The 8,257-nt window shown below is 47.6% G+C and overlaps 1 pseudogene; it reads left to right on the top strand.

Annotated features, from left to right (window-relative positions):
- The first annotated feature begins 4,844 nt into the window (after nt 1-4,844).
- LOC119329620 overlaps nt 4,845-8,257 on the top strand; it is an 8,282-nt pseudogene continuing 4,869 nt past the window's right edge.

Here is an 8,257-nt window from a genome sequence, read left to right as displayed (position 1 = left end):
ATTTGGTGACCGAATGTTGTTCGGAGTACCGGATCAAATCACGGACATGGCGAGGAGTCTCGAAATGGCCGAGGGGTAAAGATTGATATATAGGACGATAGTATTCGGACACCGGAAGTGTTCCAGAGTGTATCAGGTATTTATCAGAGTACCAGAGGGGTTACCGGAACCCCCGGGGGAATATATGGGCCATATGGGCCATGGGAGGGGAGCACACCAGCCCACAAGGGGTGGCGCGCCCCCCTTATGGCCAGAGGCCGAATTGGAGAAGGAGAAGAAGGGGTTCGGCCTCCCTTCCTTCTCTTCTTCCCTCTTCCCTTTTTCCTTCTGGCAATTATGGTAGGGGGGAGGCCGAATTGGGGAGGACCCCAAGTAGGATTCGGCCTACTTGGGGCACACCCTGGCTGCTCCCCTCCCCCTCCCACCTATATATATGTGGGAAGGGGGCGTCTAGAACACACAACATCAATTGTTAGATGTGTGCGGCGCCCCCTCCACAGTTTACACCCCGGTCGTATTTTCGCGGTGCTTAGGCGAAGCCCTGCAAGGATCACTACACCATCACCGTCACCATGCCGTCGTGCTGACGGAAATCATCTACTTCCTCGACGTCTTGAAGGATCAAGAAGACAAGGGACATCACCGAGCTGAACGTGTGTAGAACTCGAAGGTGTCGTACGTTCGGTACTTAATCGGTCGGAGCTAGAAGAAGTTTGACTACATCAACTACGTTGTCAAACGCTTCCGCTTTCGGTCTACAAGGGTATGTAGACATACTCTCCCCCTTGTTGCCATGCATCTCCATGGATAGATTCAGGCCTGGGCATTCGGTTGCACCGAACCGATTAGTTCGATTTCTCGGGCTATTAAGGAATTGGTTTCTACTAATGATGACCGATCGGTGTACTAGAAAATATCTAACCGAGCATTCGGTCAACCGATGAATTCGGTTCAGTCTCGGTCTTAACCGAAGTTATCGATGTTCTGCAGCTCGCACTCTCTATCTAGATCGAAGCTGCTGACTCACCTACTACCAGAGGAAAGCAGAAGAGGCGACTGGCTCCGAGGAGAGAGATGAGATGGCGTCGCCGCATCGGCCGCTGGGATGAAGAGAGATAGGGAGGAGATGCTGCCACCCGCCGGAATGGGGAGATAGAGAGGAGATGGCGTGGTTCGCCGTGATAGAGGGAGGGACGACATGGAATCTGGTGGCGACTACCGATCCACCTTCGCTGGCTGTTGGGGGAAAAGAAGGGGCGACTAGGTTGTTGTCGAGTGGGGATATCCAAATATGTGTGGTCAATGCATGTGGGTCGAAGCAGAGAGCTTAGGGGGGATTAGCAAACGTGAATACATGAGGGCCTTAGAGTCAGGCATTGCGTCGGGCCTTCTACAATTTTTGGCCCATATCACGTTTATTCGGTCTATTAGGTGTTATCGGTTACGTGATGCCTAAAACCGAGTTGACTGAGATAAATTCGGTTATGTAGAAGTCATCACCGAAGTTCTGACCGAAATAATCGGTTCTGGTCTATTCGGTTTCGGTCCCGGTTCTTTCGGTTCGGTAGTTCGGTCAACAGTTAATATGCCCACCCCTAGATAGATCATTGCGTGTGCGTAGAATTATTTTGTCTTCCATGCAATGTTTCCCCTCACAGCACCCAAGCACCGGTCCACCCACATATCAAATTATCAAAGTAACGAACACAAATCATATGAGCATGATGAAAACTAGCTTGACAGTAATTCCCATATGTCCATGGGAGTGCTTTGCTTTTATATAAGAGTTCGTCCAGGCTTATCCTTTGCTATAAAAAAGGATTAGGCCACCTTTCTGCACCTTTGTTATACTTGTTACTTGTTATCCGTTATGAATTATATTATCACAAAACTATCTGTTACCGATAATTTCAGTGCCTGTAGAAAATACCTTGCTGAAAACTGCTTGTCATTTCCTTCTGCTCCTCGTTGGGTTCGACACTTTTACTTATCGAAAGGACTACGATTGATCCCCTATACTTATGGGTCATCAACGTCCCTAAGGATGCGTCCCCTGCCTCCGCCGTGACACGAGAGGCCCATCGGCAGGAGTCGCGTGTGTCTTCGTCAAACACGCCGATGGCGAGAGGCCCATCAGCAGGAGCAGCTCTGTGTCCTGGACTCCTCGCCGAACAGACACTCCTCGCCGAACACGCTGACAACGAGCCTCAGGTCAGCGGCCTCGAGCATGCTGCCCCGGACGACACCGTGGAGCACTCTCCCTCCAGCATCTCACCAAACACGAGGGGTCTCTGTTCTATCGAGGGGATTTATGAGAAGAAAAGTCGAGGGGCCATTAACTTATCACGTGGTCCATATTTGTTTATGAGTTTGTATTGTATATACATACAATCCAGGATGGGTCCAGCCCGAGTATAGCTCGTGCAAACCTTTTTTCCTGCGTGCCCAAGCCCAACGATCTAAACGTTTTCTCTAAACTTACTTTAAATGGGCAGAAATCTCATCCGTCAATTCTTTATGGTTTACACACGATCAATGGATATAAAGGGATGACCTATGGAGAACTATGAAATCTTCCGTCCTTTAATATTAGGTAAAGATAAAGGTAGATAAGGGGATAAGTAGTAGGCCTTGGGCTGCATTACGCTTTGTAAATCAACTGCCTCGGCCTTTTTCACTTCATAAAATATGAGGACAAATCTTTGCTTCGGCCTGTATATACTATCTATCGGTTAATGTACCCCTAAAAGATCTATCGTTAATTCTCCATAGAAAACTAGAGTATTCCCATGGCGATTGGCCCGCCACTCTTTGCCAAGAACAAATGTTCTGAACCAGAGAAATATGTCGCACCAGAATGCATGTCCGCTTTGTGGTGCACCAGACTCTTGGAGGCACACGCTCCTGACGTGCACCATGGCGCGGTGCACATGGGCGTTGCCAGATCCTATTCGAGTGTCCAAGATGGCAGATAATACTGAACCACGAGCAAAGAATTGGCTGTTCAAATTAAATGAGGCCCTTGATCACAACGAGTTCACAATAATGGTGATGACCCTTTGTTCTATCTGGTATGCGAGGAGACAAGTCATCCATGAAGCAAATTTTCAGTCACTTCAGCAGACAACCTATTTTGTGAGCTCATACATCAGTGAGTTGGGCCAGCTAGTGAAACCAGAGTCGAGACAAGTTTGAGCTATAATGCATCAGGATGCTTCCCAGCAATGGCTAGCACCGCCTGATGGTATAGCGAAAATTAATGTTGATGAAGTAGTAACGCGCAAGAGACATGGGGGTGAAGTGGCGGCAGTGTTCCGTGATCATGATGGGCTGTATCCAGGTTCATCATCACTGGTGTATCGAGGGATCATTGATCCAGTGATCTTGGAGACATATGCATGTAGGGAGGTGCTAGCACTAGCGGAAGACCTACACATACAAGGGATGAAGATAGCCTCTTGCCTAGGTGTGGTGAATGACATAAACCATGGGACATGAGGTTGTCAATAAGGTCCTTTGATCCGAGTCAAATCTCAACATGGTGGTGTGGGACAAGGGAGATGGGACCAGAGAGGTGAGGAGAGTGTGGAGGCTAGGATTGCGGGAAGGAGTTTATGGGGTTTGGTGTGGGCGGAAACAGTACGGACCAGCACTGGCGGAGCTACGCATAAAAACCTGGGCGGGCCAAATTGAAGGGAAGTTTAATTATTTTAATCTGATGGCCAATTTGCTCTCATATCCTACTGTATTTTCATTAAATTTGGGTGGGCCATAGCACAGTTTTGCTTGGCTGTAGCTCCGCCAGTGCGGACTAGTATGATGGACATGTCCGTATCACTTTATATTCATTTCACATCTGGACTGAATTTAGACCGGTTCGTGATGTTCAGACAATTAAGAACGGCTTGGGAGCCATTATTAGACCGACCATTTTTGTGTACACAGTGTTTGGAGAGTCATTCAAACACTAGTAGATTAAGCAAAGAAGAAAGATGATCGATCTCCTTTGCTCAAACTCTAAAAGTTAGAGAAAATTTTCGCTGTGAAGGTTTGGGGCTTGGAGATTTTTATTTATAAAACAGCATCTACAGTATATTTTGTAGGCAGTGTCCGTTTCTAACAGTACAGATGTATACGCTCATACATATGCACATATATTCATGCTATGAACACACATCCTACACATATTAGCAATTTTAAAGACCGACATATTATTTTAAGATTGATGAACTCATCACAAACGTCTTCATCGTCAATGAGAATGAACACACGTCGTTGAAAAGATTAATAAATTCAAAAAATACGATCACTAAGAGCATGGTTAATAATATAGTCAGTTGTTGGCTATATGATGTTGTCACGTCATATATAGTCAAACTTATAGCCGACAAATACAATAGCTGGATATAAATATATACTACTTTATTGATACATGACCCACCTTACTCTCTCACAAAGTAGCTAGGAACATGTGTTGCAGCCGGCTGTTAACTAGTAGCCCTCTTCTCTTCTTTTCCTCTTCTTTTTCTTTCAACCAAGCAAAAATATAATATTTAATGTATCACCGTCCGTCTACATCATCTTATTGTACTTGCTTTAATGCGAAGCGTATTACTTGAACTCTGATAGATTAATTAACCTAATCATCTGTCCCTAAAAAAACCCTAATCATCTGACCTACGCTCAATTTTTTTTTTGAACACAAACCTACGCTCAATTCGATCTTGACTTGACTCCCACACATGCCGTGTCAGGTCAGCACCACGTCGGATTTTATTCTTTTACTTACGCATAATACTAGTCCCAGTCGAGCTCCTCCATATTTGCAGATACGCCCCTCCCACTCTCCCGCCGTTTTCAAATCCAACCCTGCTCTATAAATAACAGGCGACAATTCATAAAAGGAGCGCGAGATCGATCGCGCGCGCCCTCGATCGGATCGGAACCCGTCGAGGAACCGCGAGGGAGCTCGATCCGATCGCGGGAGCGCCGCGCCCACCAGATCAGGAGGAGCTGAGGGATCCCAGCCAAGGAGGAGCGCGCGGTTGGGCGCCTAATTTGTGCTGATTGGCCGATCTCTGCTTCTTGTTCCAGCGCGCGTGCGGATCCATGGAATCGGCATCGGAGAGGACTGGTGAGCGCTTTGCTTTTGCATTGTTGTTATGTTGCGTGCTCCATGGCGGGTGAGATTTGGATCCTGTAGCTTGAGGATCGGCCTGCTGAAACTGCTAGTGACTGCTGCTGCTTGGTTCAGGATGTTACGGCGATTCCCTAGGACATATATTCGCCGCAGAGTGAGTTGATGTGCGAGATCTTGGTGCCTTGTTACGGGTGATTTTATATTATCTCGCGTAATCATGCCATAGCTCTTGGTAGCACTTGAGAAACCGTGGACATTATTAGTAGCCAGCTGTTGGATTCGACAGGCAGAGCCTGGCATGGAGGAATTGCCCGAGCTTCAAAACTTGCGCATTCCTGCATTTAACATTGGCTGGGTGCTATGCGGCGACCATATGGAAATCGTGTCACATGTTCGTGGTTTGTGTAGTAGGCTCAGGCTGCGCTTAATTATATACATATAGTTATGCTCATGTACGTGTCTTGTGAATAGTTGGTGCAGGCCTGGACTAAAGCAGAGGGCAGTGGTAGGATGCCTGTATCATAACAGAAACCCGGTGATCCAAGTGTGAGGCCTGGGGAGACCTCAATTGCAACATAGTGCTGTTTGACCAAAAAAAGAAAGAAAGAATGGCACTGAATGATGGTCATGACCGCCTTTGTTATGCATGATTGATGCTGGTAGCATCATGATAAATTAGGCTAGAATAATTGAATAACTGGCCTGAATCCGTACACCAAGTTGGAGTGCTGCGCGCATAACCATTGTGTTAATAACATTCATCTGCGGTGCATGTGACTCCCGCGGTAGGTAGGTTGCTGAATGGCAGGATTCTATGTTGGATGCAACTATGGTGCGAAGCAGCTATACTTATTTCTTACTTTTGGCTATTTATGCAAGCTTAGCTTCATTTTAGCCTAGTTTTGTTATGATTGTGCCTTTTCTTCTAAAATGACAGGGCCAAAAAAAGGTATGAACAAAACATGAGCCTACGGCGTTATCTTTTCTGTTTTACATAGGCTATCACTAATTTACCATTCTTGAGACTTGAGCTAAGTCACTGAATCTTTCTGCTTTAGGCGCTATGGATTCACCGGAGCCAAGAATCGAGGTCGAGCAAAAACCTGTTATCGGTAGTAACACTAAAGAGCAGGCCATTATTTGATTATATTTTTACAGATATTCTATAGAAACTGTTGACTGTTTTTCACCCTTTTTCCTATTGTATACCTTACCCAGACCATTCCTATGAAGGATGAGAAAACTGTTAAACCCACCATTTCACTTGATTCAAGTGTTATCAATCTACCAAGTGAAGGACAAGTCCAGGCGGTCACATCCAACATAGGTGGGGAACATAGTGCTGCATATCCACAACACATTTATTCATCGCAAGCAGAACCATTCTATTACCAAGGTGAGGTCACTTTTGTGCTGTATTTACAAGGTTGCACCTTTGGATCGCATGGTTATTCTCTTGTTTGTGAAGCAAAACATATGTTTACACCGACGAGGTGTGCTTCGGTACCCCCTGCTCCCCTCAGTGCAGATCAACAGTTAAGACTAAAACTTACACTTTTGATATTGTCGGCAATCTCTACTCTCAGCTCACATGAACACGAAGAACATAGAGACAAAGAGGATTTTTTTGCGCCGCGTGCAATTGCAACTTTTCTGATTTCTTTCTTCTCCTTTTATTCGGGTTACAAAGGACGTGTGGTGCCCACTGTCCCTACTTGCTCGTGCCATCCCATGGATGGATCTAAGTGCTGCAAGAATCACTCAAAACAAGCCTACGAGCTAAAAGCGCTAACTGAAGAACAATTGCCCTGGCAGCGAAAAACGCGTGCCATGTCAGCGAAAACGGACTACCGTGCAGACAAGGTTTATTCTAACAATCACCCCTAAAACTTTTATGCGGAAGTAGAGACACTTGTCGTGGTTAGGGTTGTTGTTCCCGCCGCCAGCATTGTTGTCAGCACCCCGGTGGCGCCCGCCGCCACCTCCGCGGCCCTTCTAGCGTCCTCCCCTGTTCGAGGAGCCTGACCCAGAGCCGCCGTTGTTTGAGCCGCCGAACTTGTACTGAGCGAGCCACTCCTCAGTAAGGAGCAGCCGCCACATGCCGTTGTCGATCTGGTTCAGTTCAAATCGCTCCTTCGCCGCCATTAGCCGCCCCGTCAGTTCCTCGCCGATGAGAGTGTCCAGGTCGAAGAGGGTCTCGATCGACAGAGCGATCTGCGAGTATTGCTTAGGGACGACACAGAGAACTTAGAGACAACGCGCTTCAATGGCACTGCCTCGCTGAGCTTCGCCATTTGTGTCACCATACTCCTGATGCACATGGCGAAATCGTCCACCACCTCGCCGTTGGTGCACCGGATGACGATGTACTGCTTCAACAACGTCACAAGCTTGGTCTCACGCACGCGTTCTACCCCGAGGCGCATCGTCTTCAGGGTGTTCCTGGCCTCTTTGGCGATGGCCTTGGCAGCGAGCGTCGCCATCACCTCCGGAGGAACACCGAGGAGGATCACCTCGAGAGCGAGCCGGTTGTCGCCATAGATGGTGGTGCTAGACTCGGTCGCCTCCCAAAGATGCCGGCACTCGAGCATCACCTTCATCAGGAGGGCCCAATCCCCGTAGTTTGCACGGGTGAGCATCGGCTAAGGGGTGCCGCCGCCTTCATGCACCACCCGAGTCTGCATGATCCGCCCCTGCCCTTTTTCGATGCTGGTGATCTAAGCTCGCGGTGCGCCGAGGGGAGCCTGCTGCCTTTTCAGCTTGTCGTCATCACCCATCTCTCAACGAGGCTCTGATGCCAAATGTTGGCAATCTTTACTCTCTCTGCTCACACGAATACAAAGAACAGAGAGACAAAGGATTTTTTGCGCCACGTGCAATTGTGACTTTTCTGATTTCTTTTTTGTCCTTTTATTCGGGTTACAAAGGACGTATGGCACCCATGATCCCTACTTGCTGGTGCCATCCCACGAACAGATCAAAGTGTGGCGAGAATAGCTCAAAACAGGTGAGCCTACGAGCTAAAAACGCTAACTGAAGAACGGGTGCCATGGCAGCGAAAAACGCATGCTATGGCAGCAAAAACGGACAACCGCGCAGACAAGGTTTATTCTAACA

Source organism: Triticum dicoccoides, chromosome 7A (genome assembly GCF_002162155.2).
Source record: "Triticum dicoccoides isolate Atlit2015 ecotype Zavitan chromosome 7A, WEW_v2.0, whole genome shotgun sequence".
NCBI classification, from domain to species: domain Eukaryota; kingdom Viridiplantae; phylum Streptophyta; class Magnoliopsida; order Poales; family Poaceae; genus Triticum; species Triticum dicoccoides.
Note: the sequence above shows the minus strand (reverse complement) of the source record. Positions and strands in the feature narration are given on the sequence as shown.